Genomic DNA, 20,173 nt, shown 5'->3' with positions numbered 1-20,173 from the left:
AAGTGAAGGTGCTCGGATTAGAAAGTTATTGTATAGTATATAATTTTAACAATGATCATTTTTACAGTCTAACTAAACAACACTCAAATATGATTGTTGGAACGAAGTTCCTTATCGCGCGTTGTGAAAGGGGGCTAGACGGAAAAAATTCTTACGAAAAGTTGTCACGACACTTTTTGCTATAGTAACCATGGCAACGACGTGACAATATATAACGAAAATTCATAGAAATAAAATGTACTTCTTGTGAAGACTTAAGTTTTTTAATCATAGAATAAACATTAGTTCTTTCACTAATTAATCGAAAGGAACTTCGTTCCATCCGGGTGTCCCTTGATACCTCTCAAGTTTTTTTATTTCTTTTGCAATGGTAATCCGGAGGCCTAATTTTAGTCTTCTTTCCCTTCCCACTCTTTTCTTATTAGGAAAGGATGGGAAGGGGAAGAGGATTTGGCGGAAGAAGGGACGCATAGGAAGGAGAAATATCCTCTTTCTGTGCGTCCCCTTCTCCGCTGATTAAAGGTAGGCAACGCATCAGTATTTGCGGATGTCTATGGGCAACGGTCGCCTTGCTATTGCAGCGAATCCAGGTGGCCGTTTTCACGTTTGCCACCTTATGATATAAAAAAAATATGTAATGAATATCTTTGAAGTTATAATTTTTCTTTCTTTCACAAACTTTGGTCTTTTACAATCGTCAATATGACTATATCTGGTTTCATACATCAGATAATATATATTTTAATGAACATTAATTTTATGGCACATCAGTATTCCACAAATATCCAGAAAATAAATTTCCTGTTTTGAGTTCTTAACCGTAAAGTAATTTTTAACTATGAGCAACAACCTCAAAACAGTCCTATTAAAAGTTTTAGAATAGTTGAGGCAGTAGTTTTCTAAGCAATAGTTTATCCGGAAGTACATTAAACATAAAACGACGTAGTGTAGTTCCGTGCAGTGCAGCAGCTAACGCACATAATTGATGTGTCAGTGGCAGGGGCGGCGTGAATGCTCGCAGCTCGCAGCTCGCGACACGCTTACCGTGGGTTAAGTTGAAGGTACACAGAGAAAATTTTGGCGTGTTAGCTATGGGAATATGTCCTTAAGGCAACTTATTCATCGTCTGCTCATAAATGTCCCCACCGTGGCGACGAGCGATAGGAAAACATGTAGTTATCATCGACTAACTGTAATACTGTTTGGAGAATGAATTGTTGAATGACACTTCAAAATAGAATTATCGTGGGTTTCCAAGAACAAAATTCCTGTTTAAAATATATTGTTATCTCTGTTTTGACAAAGATATTGACAGTGACGACAATTTGTTTTTATACAGAGAATTTTGAATAAAAAACCTAAGGTAAGTCATTTAGACCATTGGTTTCCATAAAGGAAGGGACTGCATGAACACGTTACAACTGCAAGCCAAGTAATTGATATGAAACTTAAAAGTATTTTATAGCTAAATGTACTGGCTGGTATTTTGTTCTGGTATTTGTCAATAGATTTTTTAATAATTTTAACTTGTTGTGTCCAAGCCTTAATGAAATTAAGCGTACAACTAACCAGCAGCGGCCCGCCGCAGCAGTTTGTTAGGGGTACACAGCTCAACACAGGCGGCGCGCCTGCTGTTAGCTAGTACGGAACGTTTGCTTAGCTAAGTGCCGTTGTTTGTAGCACAAATTGCACGTACACCATAAAGTTTTAAAAATATTACAATTTATTATAGCGATTTTAAAAATATACATAAAGGTGATAGAAGATGGCGGACTACAGGACTGTTATAGAATATTAAAATTAATGGGAATAAAATCTAGGAATTAATATAGCCTCTAATTATTTCCTGTACATAATTTTACTGTCGATATCTTATTTAAAAAAACGTCATAAGTTTTTTAAAGAATGGTAATTACCATATTTTCACACACAGCTTAAATTATGATAGTAATTATGTAACACTAACGCGTCGTAATTTAAATGTTTTGTTTTAATTGTTGAGAACATGAAGAGAAAGTGTTCCAAAAAAAAATTACATAATACAAAATAGGATATATGAGTATTAGTTATGTAGGATACGAAAAAAAAATACATTAATTTCGGCACAATTATTAGGTCAATATTAAAAGATAAAATTTCAGAGTTAACTCAAATAATCTTACTAATATTATAAATGCGAATGTTTGGATGGATGGATGAATGTTTTTTAAAGGTATCTCCAGAACGGCTTAACAGATCTTGATGAAATTTGGCACAGATGATCTTGATCTGAAAGAACACATAGGCTTCTTAGTATGTTTTTTTTATTTACGCGCGGACGGAGTCACGGGCCACAGCTACTTAAATAAATTGAGCAAATCTGATAACTTTTACACATAACTTTGGTTTTTATTGTTTTTCATGATTAAGTTATATTTAATACATACAATGAAGCGATCGCTTTTATATTGATTGTTTTGAATATTACATCAGTATGAACAATTCATCGTAATCCGTTTTATTGTATCTCATTATAAAGAGATTAGTAGATTGCTTTTATTATTTTGAACTTTAATTCCATAATCCTTAGATTGAAATTACATTAAAACGCTTTCGATTTCATAAGAAACAATCGCGTGTTGCGCTGAAATTCCGACAAGAGGATGTTTATATGTATTACGAAAAGAAATTCAACCTTGATAAAAAACCGGAAATGATTTAATCGAAATATTAAATAGTAAAAGTGAGCAAGAAAAAGGCTTAGTGACTTTATTATTCAAAAAAGGTTGTTTACCTTTTAATCGTTTGAGTATGTATGATTTCTATAAGGATGTTTGCAAATAAAAAGTGCTTGACAATTTTTTTTAGGTGTTATCCTTGGTACAAAATTAAACAGACACATACAATTTCATACATACTATGTAAGACTCATGTAAAATGTAAATAGGTATGTTTGTTTAAATCTTTGCATTGTAATCGTTATTTCTTATTGATTTCAAAAGCTTTGTGTGGTGTAATAAAAAATATTTTGTTACTCGAGTTGTGTTAAAAAAACATGAGAGATTATTTCAGTTTGTAAAACGTATTCCATTCTGTGAAGTAATGGAACAAAAGCTGTACGAATTGGACAATTACTTCGCAATTGGACAGTTACGGTCGGCCCGTTATAAAATGACATAAAAACTTTCAATACGATTGCAATTCGAGCAGATTTGTGTTCTGTTCGCGGTCGTGTATGCGACAATATCAATAAAAATATTTTGCCATAAAAGTGAACGACAAATATTGTTTGATGGTTTGCATTTTACGTCTCTTTTAGTTCACGTACCGCTAAAATGTTTTTTTAATCTTTATGTAAAAAAACAATGTTACATGAATCGATTTGTTTGTAGTTTCAATTAACAAAAGCTTTTAAAATTATTTAATGAAATAACAATACCAACAGACTTTTCTATAACCACCACTGAAGAATACTATATGTAGGATTAAGCATGTAAATGATGGTTATCAATGTAAAGGCAGCCATATACAGACAGCTTGAAATAGTCGATATGAAGCGACAGGTTGACGTTCACCATACACAGACCGTAGCTTCTGCTTTGCTTCTTGCAAGCTGCCCGTGTACAGCGGACCTAAAGGTGTTGAATGCAGTATTAATATAAAATATTAAAATCGATATCCATGTATACTCGTCCGAGTTCTGGTAACGTTAAAACCGACCACAAATCGAAGCAATGTCATGTCATAAAGTAATTTGAATTAATTTTCATTCATTTGGAAACAGCGAGATGCAAATGATAGAACAAAATATGATACTTGCAACATTAATTACAGTAGAACCAGGATAAGCGAGAGTTCAAGGGATCGAGATTTAGCTTCGCTTAAAGAGATTTCTGTCTAACCTGAGTCTCTCGCTTATGGAGCTCGTCTGACAGGAGCGGACAATGACTCGCACTTATAGGTTTTCTTAACTGTATTGAATGATCTTTAACTTCAACATAGTTTAAAGTGTTTTTGTAAAAAAGAAATTTAAAAATAATAATTCAATATATAGAAATATAACCTCATTAATTTAGCCACAGAGACTGTTAGTTAAATTATGCACAATACGTTCAAACTAGATGATCGTGATTTACTAATAAAATTTCTTTTCGCTTTAAGATAAGTTCACTTTGTAAACTTATTTATTTGCATTCAAAGTGAAAGTGGACTTGTTACTTCGTCGTCTTCATACTAATGCACGATTCTAAACGCGTACTAACGTTTTGTTTAAATTTCTGTTATCTAAAGCAGTGTAACGAAACCAGATACAGTCATGATGTGAGAACTATTGGTAGTACATAATGCATTATGTACATATTGAGCCTTTTTAAGATTTTAGCATATTTCTGTTTTTAACATTCTCTTACTCTCGTAATTTTCTAGAAGAATCAGAATGTACTTACATATAGCATTGACATCGAACTTTCAAAAATCGCTGGAAAAGTGTTCAACTTAAGTTTATTTTTTTTTCGACTCTTCAAATAAAAATTAATCTAGAGGGTTACACCAGGAATCCGCTATTCGAACTCTTCTCTCAGTAAGTCAAACTTTGATTATAAGGTTTTGATTTTTTTATATCTTAGGGTGGCAAAGGAGCGAGCGGCCACCTTAATTCGCCAAAATAGCGAAGCGATCGCTGCCCATGGACATCCGAAATTTCAGCTGCGTTGCCTACCTCTAATCGACGGAGGACGAGGACGGAGAACACACACAAAGGGAATATTTCCCCTTCCTATGCATTCTCACCTCCATCAAATCTACTTCCCTTTCCCATCCTCTCATTATAAGAAAAGGGTGGGAAGGGTAAGAGGACTAAAATTAGGCCTCCGGTTGATTAATCTGCAATAGATTAGCATATTGCCATATTATGAACAAGAATAATCTTGGCCGATATCGATTGTATGGAACCCACGAACAAATATAAAGACATTACTTTTTACTTTGTAATCCAATACAATTGGTGAAAGCTATTGGAGATGTCGTTGACTTTGATGTCTGCATTACTTTCGTCTTAGTATCGTATTTTATTTTCACTTATTTCTTTAACTCAATTCTTCATTGACATAAACAAATGATCACTATTGTGTTGTTAATTTATCGTCTCTAGTTAACCTGTAACTATATACATTTATATTACTAGTTAAAACTTTCGGACGTCAAAGCCGTTTTGCAGATTAAATTCGTACATTCAACTACAAAATTAATTTATAAACTTGCAACGCAATTTTAAAAATATGAATTTAAGTGTCTTTTTTATATCAAAAGTTTGCAAACGTACCTGAATTCGCCGAAATAGCAAGGCAACCGTTGCCCATAGACATCCGCAAATGCAGATGAGTTGGCTACCTTTAATCAACGGAGAAGGGGACGTCTGTTCCCATGCGTCCCCTCTTCCGCCAAAGTCTAAATTTCATATCCATTCATAATAGTTTATTAGAAGAAATTAAATTAAATATGATTGATGGCTAAGCAGAAATAGTTAAATCGTTTCTATGGATGTTTTTTTAAAATATTTATTTACTGGTAATATACTTCTAAACAATTTGATCAGTCATGGACAATTTAGTACTAACCCTCTCAAGTTATGTCCACTAAGCAAAGAGTAATGGTATAAAAGGAACATTAGTAAGATAATGTAATTTAATAGGCGAAAGTCAATTACGTTGGTAAGCAAGCGATTCCCTTTCGTTCCGCTTTCCGCTCATCTTATCTTGGCAAGAGCTAGTCTCAAGCGATCAAAATATCTCATGTCTAAGAACATTAGCTGTGGTTATCCACTGTTGAAACCGTATTGTTCTTTTATTATTTAAATTTATAGATAGAAGACGGTGCAGTAGTTTTCAGATATCTTAACTGCTCTTAATTTGGTGCGAATCGCTGCGCAGAACACAATTTTAATTTTAGCGGGGTGTAGCGTGATGCGGGAAGACACCGCGCAGCGCATTGACAACATTGGGACGCCAAGATATTTCAAAATGACTCTATCAGAATTACCCTACTAAAGTAAATGGTTATATAAGTTGATTTGAATGTTTCTTTTATTTTATAATATAAAGGAACTCTTGTTCTCTCTTGTAGTGTCAAGGGCATGAACAAACAAAAATTGTTCGATCGAATTTCAATGAACTTGTTAAGGGACTGTGAGAAAATAAATTTGCCACGGATCTATAGTCAAACTGAGTAATAATGATAAAAGGTACTGAGATGTAGCAGTAAATATTTGAGTATTTTTTCGTTCGGAGTTAACTCATAAACTATTGTACTGATTTAAATTTTATTTTACCAATAGAAAGATATTGTAACATTTAGTGGTTTAGTAACCTTGGTAAATACAATGGGTTTAGCAATTTTTTAAAATATTTTATGTGAAAATTGAATAATATATTTCAATGGTAGATTTATGCGAATAATGGAATTAGATACTTTACTTTGAAATACATCAGAGCAGCGTATTAATTCTACAAATAGAAAGTACTTTACTCTCAGTTACATTACCTCATAAAAGTGAAAATAACTCCGGGAAACTTATTCAAATATGTGTAATCTGTAGTATTTGCTGTATAGAAGCCGTGTCTAGGCGTTGAACTCTCTTATAAGTGAGTTTTCACTTCAGAAAAACTTGTACAAAAACATATTACTATCTCTGTTCTGTCAGAGAGATTAAGCGGGACGGGAATAATTTTATGTAATATATTTAATATTATATTTTACGCTACGTTACACAGAAGTATATTGCTATGCTAATTAAAAAATATACGGTCGTAATGGCAGCTCTTAAGGTTTTCTCTAACAATTTAATTGCCTCTTATTTCCGTATATACTCGAATAAATCTCATTTCTTTTTTGTTAGAGATACCTAGGAGTACTTTTCTTATTTCTTTTCTAACTGTAGCGGTGAGCAGAAGCAATTGGCTGTAACCGCAGATTTAGCGAAATTTCGAGTAACCGTTGTTTCAAGAAATGAGATAAAAAAAACGCAATAAAACGAAATAAGGTTCTGCAGAGAATTGTTTAGAAAATATCTTACACTGAGTCTGTGACTTGTGTAATGGTTACAACTCTTGTTAAAATAGGTAGTCTGTTTTAATTAATTTAAGAAGGAATGATTTCGATATTCGTATTTCAAAGTAATAATCGAACAAATCTAAATAATAGAAACATTATATAAAATACTATTCATTGGGCCTAGCATGAATTTTTGTGACAATCGCTATCATATTATATCATCGATGAAATTTATCTAGCGCCCATATTGTACGTAAAGTACACCAAAAATGTCATACTAATTTTGATATATGTCGATGACGATATGATGGCGGTTGTCACAAATTTTCGTGCTAGGCTCACATATCTCTTCTAAAGGGAGTATTATTAATGTCCAATTTCGGGAACAGATATTAACATGTTCGATTTACCTATAACAGCATAGCATTTTTTTTTTTTTTTTTTTTTTTTTTTTGTGACTGAGTAGTCACTGTTTGCCTTGAGGAGGCATTTACAGTTTCACCGGGCTTGAGGTGGCTGGGCGCAGATGGCGCTTAGCCTAAACCTCGTTTAAGAGTAACTAGGCTCGAGGGCTCCCTCAGGAGCCTCGGCTCGGGCTGTTACTTCGTTATTATTACCGGATTGGGAGGTCACCGAGCTCTTAGGTCGCTTCGGTGGACGCTCCATGGAGTGACTGGGCGCAAGGGCCCCCGAGAGGGGACCTCGGCTTGGGCTGTCACTCATTACGCGTTTAGCATTCCGATTCAAGGGTGCCCGAGAGGGCCGAACCTCGGCTTGATCGGTTGCTATTATCTGATTGCTATTATTAATACAGCTAACATTACTACCACTTCGGAAAGCGTTAGCGCTGGGAGAAGAAGTGGCGGAAGAAACTCCAGCAACGCTTCTACTATTAATAGGAGAAAACCTGCCTGCTATGAGGCCGTATCGCGAGAATGATTGTCGCAGCCGACATCGACTGCGGCGTGTGATCTGTTTGTAATGTTTGAGCTTAGCCTGGGCGATAGTAATTGCATCGTCTTGAAAGTCAAGAACGTGCCTAGGTCTACGATAATCCCGACGAAACTTACCGAGCGCGATTGGATTGTAGGTGGCGGCACCTACAACTAGCGGATTAGGATGACCGACGGCAGAGTCAAAATAACGACGCGACGCCAACTTCAGGTGTTGGGCAATGGTGGGCAAGTCCAAGTCTATATGGAGATCGCTGTTGCGCATGTACCACGGGGCTCCCGTGGCTCTACGCATGAATCTATTCTGAATCACCTGAAGTCGATGTATTTGTTTCGGGGCGATGTGCGCGAATACCGGACTAGAACAGCATAGCATTTTATCTCTGTTCTTTTGCAGAAAAAGATACGGACAAAAATATATAGTGGTTCGTCGCATTGGAAGGAAGAACGTGGTTTATTTCATTCAAATGAATTACGTTTCATTTTGTTACGAGCGATCTAATTTCCAATGAAAAGAACGCGTGCGCTCGCTGGTACAATCGTGTATTAGTGACTTAATTACTCCGACGCTTGTCCAACTCATCGAAATCGGAACGATACAATAAAAACAATAACAATAAAGAAATTGAAAGTTAAAACGAAACGTCGGGTAAAGAAAGTAAATTACATCAATAAGTAATTCAATAATATTTTATCGGATAACTTATTTAAGATTTTCAACAAGCAAGAAATATTATATTCGCATTTATAATATTAGTAAGATTAACGCCAGTACTGCAACGCCTACTGTTACGTGTCAAACTAGACCAAAACTCTAGACGTAGTAGATATTTTTGAGTGTACAGTTTCTTCACAATGTCCCGACTATTGACATATATATCTTAAATGTCTTGGTTTTCAAAAATGAAATGATTCCTAATATACTTTTACTAAAGTCGTCCTTGTAATTTACTTAAATCATCGAAGCATAGAATCATGAGAACATAAAGTCTATATAAGATTTTCAAGCTGTTACAATGCTACCTTGATTTATTATGAGCCGTAACACGGTGTCGTAAAACCGCATTTACGTTTCTTTATGGAGATTAGCCGGCATTTTAGTGATGCGCGCTGTCCTGGTTTACGGTTAAACCGGTTTGTGATTGTACTTGAAATTTGCATCCAAATTAATAAGGTAACGGATATGCAAAGTACTACTCTATATCGGTGTAAATTATACAGGAATAAATGACACACACTTGTGGACCTGGAAATACCACGTTTTATATCAGAAAGTGGTATTTTTATATAGTTATGTACTTTTAAGAAATACTCAGTACCGCTTTTACGTACTGAAAAAATATGAATGATAAATTGTCTCATAATTATTATTTGGTACGCACAATCTCCGTACACTATTGACAGTCAACGACTAAAAGCAGAGACTTTGTGGGAGAACTAAACTACTTAGTTTTGATGCTACTTTGCTTATACACAAAAATGTGTGTTCTTATATGCCTAAATAAAGCTTTTACTCTAAATATTTTTTGAATATCAAGTACCGATGTTAACTCTTTATCGAAATTATTACAATGAACAAACGAAATCAGGAACGACATAATCTCATCGTACAGAAGTAGCTGCAATTTACAATACTATTTTGTAAGTCTGTAGCACATTTCGACAACAACTCCGATCAGTTTTTTTAATAAGTGACTCATTTATAATAACAAAAGCTATCTCGTTCGTAAGAAACGGGAAAAAATAACATCGAGTGCGGACTTAAGGTGCAGTGAGAACGCGGACAGTGGTAGTGGTCGCCGAATCAGAAAGAAGGTAGACCGATACGGCTATCTTTAACATTTTTACACTACCGCACAACACCAGTCAACCCGTGAACATGGCGCATGCAACTGTGCCGAAATATCGGGAGCTCAAACAGCCTAATCGTGGTAAGAATCCCGTTTCTTACCAACAGTATATTAGTAAAAACCACGAAAGTTTGAAGTTATATATAAAAGTTATCTCATATAAAAATTCGAGTATAGATCATGTTTTATTTTATACGAGTATATCCTTGACGTCAATAATAATTGATACGAATCGTTGAACCAAGCACAAAAAGTTAACGTTTTTTTCCCACGTGCATGTTCACAAATGTGAAATTTATTGGTATTCGCTTAATACATAGTAATCTCGAACTAAACTTGATGCAAAAACATCTCGTTTGCACAAATACAGAGGAAAATTTCTAACAGGATGCATCAAGCCCGCCTTAATTGACTTCGCGACTGCGTGCATCGCTGCAAGTAAATGACCCCGCGGCATAACACTTTTTAATTCCTACGCCTCAGTGGTAATACTAGTAACTAAAGAGATATACCACTTTGAGTAGCAGTGAAAGTTTCTGACTGTAAGTACTCTGACTGTTTGTCATGACATTACTCGCATTTATTTTAGACTAGCTGTCGCCCGCGACTCCGTCCGCGCGAAATAAAAAATAAAAATTATAAGTAGCCTATGTGTTCTTCCAGACTATATTCTACATTCATGTCAAATTTCAGCGAGATCCATGCAGCCTTTCTGGAGATACTATGTAACAAACATCCATCCATTCATCCATCTCTTCTTCTTCTTGAGGTGCCTCTCCGACTAGCGAAGGTTGGCGGAATAATAGTTGTTGGTTGGTTTTCATCCATCTAAACATTCGCAATTATAATACTAGTTTTTAATTTTTTTTATTTTACCGTTTTAATTATAAATGTAACCTGTGTTTAAGATTCCTGAATTCTAACTTCCAGAAAATATTGCAATGCTATTAATACTAGCGGTTGCCCGTCACTTCGTCAGCGCGGGATTGAAAAACGTCAGACAAATAATTATGTTTAAAGTCTTTCGTTAGAAGCTGCTCGAATACAACATGTTCGCGAAACATGTTTTTTTTTCGATATTACACACATACAATCCAATTTTATTAATTGTATAGATAAAAAAGCTTTTGAAGAGTATTTTGTCTATTTCGGACACAACACCCTAATGTTAATAAACATAAATATTAGTGTTCAGCATACATATATTATACATCTTTTGGTATTTTGGTTAACCAACGAAATTAAAACAATAAATTAAGTAAAACTTATATTAAAATGGATAAATTGCGAATTCATTTATTTACGTGTTTTTTATATACATTATTTCTAACTTAAAGATCAGTAAAATATCATATATTTTAAAAGTCAAATGTATTATGTCTTCCAAGAATGTTAACAAACTTGCATGAATTGTAAATGTAGTTCTCAGAAACTATAACATTTCTGAGATTTTTATACCTCATAAAAACATTGGTTTCATGTGTTGAAGAAATAAAATACCTTTGTAACAATCTCGCGTGTTATCATTCACTTAGTGGATGGAATATAAAAAGTATCATTCTGTTTTCACACGTTTACGTAATTGATTCAAATACTTTCTGTCGAAGATGAATTATGGATTGAAAATCTTATCTTATATATAAAATTCTTGTGTCACAATGTTCGTTCCCGTATTCCTCCGAAACGGCTTGACCGATTCTCATGATATTTTGTGAGCATATTGAGTAGGTCTGAGAATCGGCCAACATCTATTGTTCATAACCCCCCCCCCCCCATTTAGTTTTTTTTAACTGCGCGCGGACGGAGTCGCGCTTCAGTCTTCTATATAAAATTCTCATGTCACAATGTTAGTTACCATACTCCTCCGGAACGGCTTGACCGATTGTTACGAAATTTTATATTTATATTCAATAGGTCTGAGAATCGGCTACTATCTATTTTTCATACCGCTATTAAGTTTTTTTTTAACTGTACGCGGACGGAGTCGCGGGCGACAGCTAGCACTCGTATAAAAATGTCAATTAAATAATGTTACTAATATTATAAATGCGAATGTTTAGATGGCTTCCAGAACGGCTTAACGGACCTTGCTAAAATTTGGCATATATTATGTATATATAGAAGATAGTCTGTATAACACACAATAAGAAAAAAACACGAGCAAATTATAACAAGTTTGATGATAACATTTGGATGTTTTACGAATAAAATATTCAATATCAGGATGCTACTTACTATCACATGTACGACTTCAAAGGCATGCAAATAAGGCTTCAATCTTAATGCGCCCTTTGCATTGAATTCAGCAATGATGACGTCAAAGGAATGTTCAGTGTCGCTTATAGACAAGATGCTTGTAATTAATGAATAATCAAACATATATGATAATAAAGATAACAAGTATGGTTGAGTTAAATTTAAATTAGTGCCTATATGCGTAGATGTATGAATGTAGAAGGGAGAGAGTGTGTCAAGACCGCGTCAAATGGAAGTCCGTGGTTTCTACATACCCCTCCGAGTTACGGGCATGATTATATTGTTATAAATTTGAATTTCTTTATATTTTAACTTTTAATTTTCCAACAAGCGATCTTTAAGATTAATTCTAATAATTAAATAAATTATGGGGTTGTAGAAATTCTTCGATCGAAGTTACACTATAGACATTAATGCTATTGCGATCCTAAGATTCGTTGTAATGTTAATTTAAAAATACTTCAGATAAGTAAAAATGGATACAGATCGATTATTGGGTTAGACCAGGGATCCCCAAACTATTTTGAACAAGTGACCCCCTATTCCAAAATGAACCGTTATTACAGACCCCCATGGCCAAATTATCTACTTTTAAGATTAATTATTGTTATTATTATTATTTTCATTCTGACTTAAGTCAATAGAAGAAGACGGAGTGAGAATTAGCAATGCTTTAAGTTCGATATCGACCCCAAGGGGTCAATAACAAAAATATGCTGATATGTTATTGCATTGGTAACAATCGAATGAAACGGAATTAGTTTTACCTTCAACGTATACGTTATAAATAAATTTGAATAATTTGATAAATTGAACAATATTTAGCAGTAAAAATATTTCATCATCGCCATAAAATAATACGTATTATAAATATGGTAGTTGACCTCAGTTCTAATTGTTTAACTACGCAATATTAATTGATTTGTTTTTTTATTTTTATTATGTATATCGAATTTTAACCTTCAGTATATGAGAAAGTACAATATAGACTGCAAAAGTTGCGGATGTAATAATTTTCTAAGAATGATTTTCACGTTTATAAGATTCCTTAAATTATCTATCTTAGTAATATCATAAATGCTAATGTTTAATGGATGGATGTTTCTTTGAAGATATCACAACGGCTCAACGGATCTCGATGAAATTTGGCATAGATCATAGTCTGGGAGAACACATAGGCTACTTATTATGTTTTTTTTTTAACTCCGCGCGGTCGGAATCGCGGTCGACAGCTAGTTTGCTTTAAAGTAGCGTTTTGAAAACGTTCCGATTTAAGCAGATTGTCTATATTATTACATTTTATCCTTTTTGTATAGTAAGTTCTATAATATAACGATTATGAATTACACAATGATTGTGTTGATTTGTTTACTGTAAAGAATTTGGGTTAACTTGTTTTATCTTAATTAATTTTCATTAATGGCCTTGAGATGAGCCTTTTAATTTGAGATAAATAATTCTTGATTATTTAATTATTTATTATCTAATACAGACTAGATAAAGATAAATTAGATACTAGGTATTATATGTTTCTATGTTCCCGTACAAAAATATATTGCTGTCTTTATTTTTACCGGACAGAGCGAAAGGGATGAGAATATTATGTATGTATATCGGTGTTAGAAGTTTACAGTTATGTATTACTGTGAAAGTACTTAACGTAGCCGAGTCGTGTGAAGTATCACTTAGATGTAATTCTTAGCCACGATCTCTTGACATTAGTATATACTTATGTGCATTTGATATATAAAAGCTAATATGTGAAAGTTAATAACTATATTCTTGCTTGAAGTTTAAATGTAAAACAATCCTTAATAATAAAGAATTGTACACCTTAATTTTAATTTCAAGTTTTTATGTAATATATGTTATGTTAAAAATATTTTTATAAAATTAAAAGAAGTAATAGTTAACCAAAATGCATTTATTGACGTTTTCGTCGTTTCGTCCTAGTCCTCGTAATAAAAAAAGATAACGTTTGATATGTTCATTTAATAATTCACGTCTAGTGTTCAAGAAAGTTGTAACTTTCCCGCTTCATTCATTGAGTGTCAATTGTTTTGATATTTAAATACAATTAGTTTCAAAAAGTTCACATTACCCTTGGCTTTGTAACGACTCTCTTGTTATTGTTGCTTTTGGTCGCAGTCTGTTGTTATCAGAATGTGCAATTGTTTGAAAATAATGTGCCACAGTCACACAATGTAACGATTACTCCAATCATGTTTGAACATTTATCTTTTCTGTCCATGTAACTTTGCTGAATAAACAATAGCCAATATTCTAGTGCTATAAGATAGTAAAATATCGGTTCGACACATAACTGTTGGACTTGGAATTCGTCGCGTTGCTCATTGTCAAAATTTGCTAATGTGCAAGCAAAGTTTTATAGTCAAAATTTTATTATATACAAGCAGTCGCTTGCGGTTCCGTTTGCGCGGTATTTAAAAAAATACTAAGTAGTCTATGTGTACTTCCAGACTATTTTCTATATCTGTACCAAATTTCGAGGTCCGTTGTACTGTTGCGGAGATACCTTCAAACATCCATCCATCCATCCATCCATCGAAACTTTCGTATTTATAGGTATAATATTAGTAAGATTTCACACTAGACATGGCAGTGATTTACTATCGTTAATTCAAGTCTTTATCATTCTTAATCCATTCTAATACCAAATATTGAAGCGTATAAGCGTATATTAAATTAAATGTTCGTAGCTACATTTAATATAATTAGTTACAGTATTATTAAAAGACACAAGTAAGGAACGAAACCATATCAATGTTAAAGTATTTTAATCCAGTAGTTTACTTTAGATTTATCACAATTTGTTGGGCATCAAAGATCGAACTTATCGTGGGTTTATGAGACAAAAATATACTGTTATCTACGTTGTTAATGACAGGGATGACGATATGTTTTATACAGAGATTTTGGTCTCAGAAATTCACGCTTAGTATTCGCATATTAAGAAGTAAACATATGAATGTTTTGTGAATTCTCGTGAATATGAGAGTTTCGTCAATACTTAGAAAATTTTCATTTTAATTCGGTACGCTCTTTTGGGAACTTTTTTGCTTGAACCCGTTACTTTAACAGTTCGAGTTTCGTACAGTATCTTTTTGTAATCAAATCTTTTAAGGTCATCATTTCCACATAGCTTCGAATCCCAAACAATGTGTACTAAAGACTTTTTATTGCATGTTTTGAGTTCGCATGGTATCGTCTTGATAAATAAAGGTAGGGACACACTATAGTGATATGTAAGAAACAAATAACTTTAACACTGATTTGCTATTGAAATTTCATTTCTACATATTCTTTACATTACAGCGAAATATATTATGGCGCCTTAACCATTTATTTATACATTACGAAATGTTGGAAGTCGACAAAATATCAATAAAACGCTGCAGTGTGTCTTTGCCCGTATTATTCAACAGAACCGTCTCCAATCAGTTACTACCAAATAAGTGCCGCTCGTGAGAATTAATTAGTTTTTGTGAATGAAGCATTCCTTATAACATTTATCGTCGGACTCAGAGTTGTTTAGTAATTACTTAAACATTCCATATGGACTCCTTTAGTGACCACTTCATAACTCTGAGTGCAGCTTAATAATTTTGAAAATGGCCATACCAATATCTCTGTTTCATATGCGAATAATTAAAAACATTGTACAAATTCTGTGAATGAAACCTATATTACAATTTTTTTTTTGTAAACACTCGAACAAGTCTAAGTTGATTTTTTAAAATTAATGTAGGTATGACCATAGAGCGTGTTTATTACATGTAAGTTGCCTAGATTCCATTACTACGGACAAAGTTAAACTAGAAAAAAAAATTAAATAAAGGAAAATCTAAAATTCTATATTATGTTAACGCGCCTTACTTAATAGGGAAACTATAAACTATAAAATATTGAAACCAAAGAAAAATAAATTGTATCAGAAAAAACAAGATTACAATCTTGTCACGTTGACTTTAACATCATAGAGTCATGTTAACGTGAGTTATAATACGTAAAATAATTGATATTGCTTTAAAAATATGTGCAATAACAAAAACAAAACAAATAATTCCTGACTCACCTTAATGGCTAATGACACTCCATCCTTCTCACTCGAGTTCACAAATTAAACAAATCTCTTATCTTGATTACCGCAAACCCGATACTGTATCGTTATCGTTAAATAAAACCTCTTGTTTTGTCCGGCAAAACAGATTGATTATTCGAACGCGGACTCGCGCGCTTCTTTCGATACACTGCGCAGCGGCGGCAAATGCGGCCGAATCGGGCTCATGATAGAACGCAAATGACCAGACCACCTGAGCGACTCACTGTAACGTCATAACAAATGAAATTAAAATGGCGGCAAAAAGAAGCTATAGACTGATAAACTTAACAGACCCGGTAGGTATGAGACTAAATTATAACTGTACTAGTGACCCCTTTTAATGTCAAAAATGTCTCAAGACTTGTACTTTAAATATCTTGTTTTTTCCTTAACTTAACTACGATAGCAGCGACTCTCACCGGGTCGAATAAGTTGCCTGATTATAAAGAAGCTCTTGTAGGGAATACGTCAGTTGTATGGAGAAAGTACCCAGTTATTAAAATTTGAAAGTGCAAGTTCATGATTCTAATGAATGCATACAATGGTTTGCTTGGTAATTGGCGCCAGCAATGGCCACATAAGCGCATGAATGAAGTTGCCTACTTATAAAAATATACTGTTGTTGATTTGCTCAACACATTTCTTAGTTCTGTACAAGTAATCATTTAGAAATTGTATCAGAAGGACAAAGGATTAAAATGGATAGTCTTTCATAAGTACTTATATTCCATCTTTGTCTATAATATTACTAGCTTTTACCCGCGACTCCGTCCGCGCGGAATAAAAAATAGGAAACAGGGTAAAAATGATCCTATGTCCGTTTCCTGGTTCTAAGCTACCTGCCCACCAATTTTCAATCAAATCGATTCAGCCGTTCTTCAGTTATAAATAGTGTAACTAACACGACTTTCTTTTATATATATAGATGTAAATCCCTTACTTTAATTTGCAGATATTTTATAATAATGTAACTTTTACAATATTACTTTTCTAAATAATTTACGATTTACTTTTCCTTTATGTACATTTTTTTATTTGATACTTTATTCATCTAATGTTTGACAGAGGCAACATCAAGCAATAAGGTTTAATTACAGAGTAATTATAATACACTCTATCCAACATGAAAGTAACACGATTTATTTTTTATTCCAATTACAAAGTAATATTGATGAGTTGACAGTAACTTTTTAATGACATGCACTAAGTGGAGTGTACATCAAATTTCATATATCAATAAAACTCTTTTCGTAATGTGATAAATGACGAAGGGTGTTTAAAATCTATTTTTTTGTTTTTAAAAATCTAATATAAAATAAATATAGTACAGTGCACCTATAAAAATAACTTTTCAAAGAGAATTGTAGTAACTTTTTTGTATAATTTTTCGAGAACGTTACTTGTTGTTTTCAACCTAAAGAAAAATAAAAATATCCTTCGCCGTGTAAAAAATGAGATGTTGCTTTTATAAATATAAAAAAAAAATTGTCGGTTGTGAAAATGTTAAAATAAAAAATGAGTGAGATTTTACAATGTTAATAATTTAAAGGAGGAAACAGGTTCAGGAAATGTTGAAAGTGAATTTTTTTGATTTCTTTTACCAGCAGCCGCAAGAACCGCTTAGCGTCAACCGCAAATGATTTTCCTTCCGTTTCTAAATTTTTATTGTTAATTTCTTATTTCAAAACAACTTATTCTTATTGCACAATGTTAGGGAACGTTAGACATTACAATAGTGCTCAATTTTATCTGGAAAATGTATATCTTACCGATTTAATTAGACTAACTAGTAAAAAAGCTAACATACACGAACTGTTCTAAATACAGGTCGGTATTGAGCGACCAGAAGTGGATGTTTACGATCAACGGACCGCAGCAGATCTAGAAGATGTAACGGTTGAAGGTTCGTCGACTGTTTGAAGCTCTTTATACCTACCAAAAAACAGTTTTTACTTCTGTAATTCAGAAAAATAAATAAAAACTTGAGAGGTGTCAAGGGACACCTGGATGGAACGAAGTTCCTTTCGATTAATTAGTGAAGGAACCAATGTTTATTCTATGAATAAAAAACTTAAGTCTTCACAAGAAGTACATTTTATTTCTATGAATTTTCGTTATATATTGTCACGTCGTTGCCATGGTGAAGTAGCGCTCATTCGTCGTTAACATACTTACTATAACAAAAAGTGTCGTGACAACTTTTCGTAAGAATTTTTTCCGTCTAGCCCCCTTTCACAACGCGTGATAAGGAAGTTCGTTCCAAAAATATCCTAAGAAAATTAAGTTTAACAGGATCTACATTGACATAAATATAAGGAGCTATTGTATCCGATTTTTCTTAGTAGTTATTTCAAGTGTGCCATTAAAAGCAATAGTCAGAACAATGCGAGGGCTCACGCAACAATATATGTAAAATATCGATTTGCAATCGTGATAACTGTTCGTGACTGAGATCTATCTGTCGTCTTGTAATTGAATCTGATTCCGGACATACCACACATACTATGGGAAATCGAATGCGTGAATGCATTTCGAAACTGAGCTGAATTTTGTTAAATAATAAGGAAAAACTGCAGTAGTATTATAGTAAATTTTACTTAATACGTTTCAACGTATTGGAATGAAAACAAAGTTATAAAAGTTATTGTTATTCGTTGATTTATTTCTTCACTTATGCCTAATGCTTGTAATAACATGCAATACTCTCTATTTTTATCAAATCTTAGTAATAATATAAATGCGAAAGTTTAAATGGATGTTTGTTTGAATCTTGATGAAATTTGGTACCGATGTAGAACATAGTCTGGAAGAACACATAGCCTTATTAATTATCTTTTAAATTCCGCGCGGACGGAGTCGCGGGAAAAAGTTAGTGTACACTTTTGGCATATACGCTGATGTTTGTCCTTGAAATACCTTTCAAAACAAAAGGTGCACCTCAATTTTTACACTAATCTCGGATTAACTCACGTGTATTTCAGTGTAGGTACCGATTAGTTTCAGACCCATCGGGGGTCCTTCTTCATTGAGAGTGGATTAACAGGCATCGCAGTCGCACTGAGACTAGCTGGTACCTAAACCGAATACGTGAGTTAAGTTGTGATTTTTAATTAGTGTTATATAATGTCTTATGTAAGTTTTAATAAGTTAATTTCTATGCATAATTTGTATATAGTTTAGTATTATGACGGTAAGAATAACTGGTAAATCTATTGACTACATAAATACACGAGAATGCCGTAATATCAGGAAGTTATTAGTGAAGTATAAGCTAGTACTCTTGCTAGTGCACCGCGGTCATTAGAAGTGCTATGTAACTTTTTGTCCCCGTACCCATCTTGATGGAGATGAGCAGAGAGACAAAAAATACTTTCTGCACGTTAATGGTCGTCCAGTTAATTTATTACACATAGGAAGTTCGTAATAATTGAATAGCCGGTAAGAACCGCGCCCGCGAGGCCGGTAAGACTATGGATAAGAGTAAGTTGATTTAAATTCACCATCAATTAAGAAATCGGTGATCATCATTATATAATTAAAAAACATCCTGTATAAGCTGGATGCTGAAATTTAACTCTTTGGTATAGTAATGACGCAACATGTGTACATTATTTAAAAGTGCTGTTGCATTTGCATTGAAAACGTAATTTCCTTTTCTCCTGTCATTGCTTAATTTGACGAGTCAGTGAAAGTGAGATGTCATTAATCATTGAGAGTGTTTGTTGTAGTAACTGCATTATCATTATTTGTCTTACAATGATTCATCTTTTTTCGACGACAATTCTGCCAGCGTTTCCACTGTAGAAACATCTTTGGCAAAGAGAATGAGAGTTACTACTGTTTTAAGAGCTGCTTTGGTGAAAGTATGTTTAAACGTGGCCTCTTCATACAAACATTTTTTTAACCAGAACAAATGACTGTTAAAGTTCTATTGAATAGTTCAAACGTCACATAGTTTACTGATA

General features: G+C 33.5%; 1 protein-coding gene across 1 annotated transcript in view; it reads right to left on the bottom strand.

The window, feature by feature from the left end:
• Window positions 1–16,390, bottom strand: part of LOC106712869 — a 31,716-nt gene extending 15,326 nt beyond the window's left edge. Inside the window, exon 1 of the mRNA XM_014505533.2 lies at window positions 16,182–16,390. The gene's annotated coding sequence lies outside the window, so the exon portion shown is untranslated. The remainder of the gene's footprint in view (window positions 1–16,181) is intronic.
• Window positions 16,391–20,173: the final 3,783 nt, after the last annotated feature.

This window comes from Papilio machaon, chromosome 9, assembly GCF_912999745.1.
Source record: "Papilio machaon chromosome 9, ilPapMach1.1, whole genome shotgun sequence".
NCBI classification, from domain to species: domain Eukaryota; kingdom Metazoa; phylum Arthropoda; class Insecta; order Lepidoptera; family Papilionidae; genus Papilio; species Papilio machaon.
This window is presented reverse-complemented; position numbering and strand designations above follow the sequence as displayed.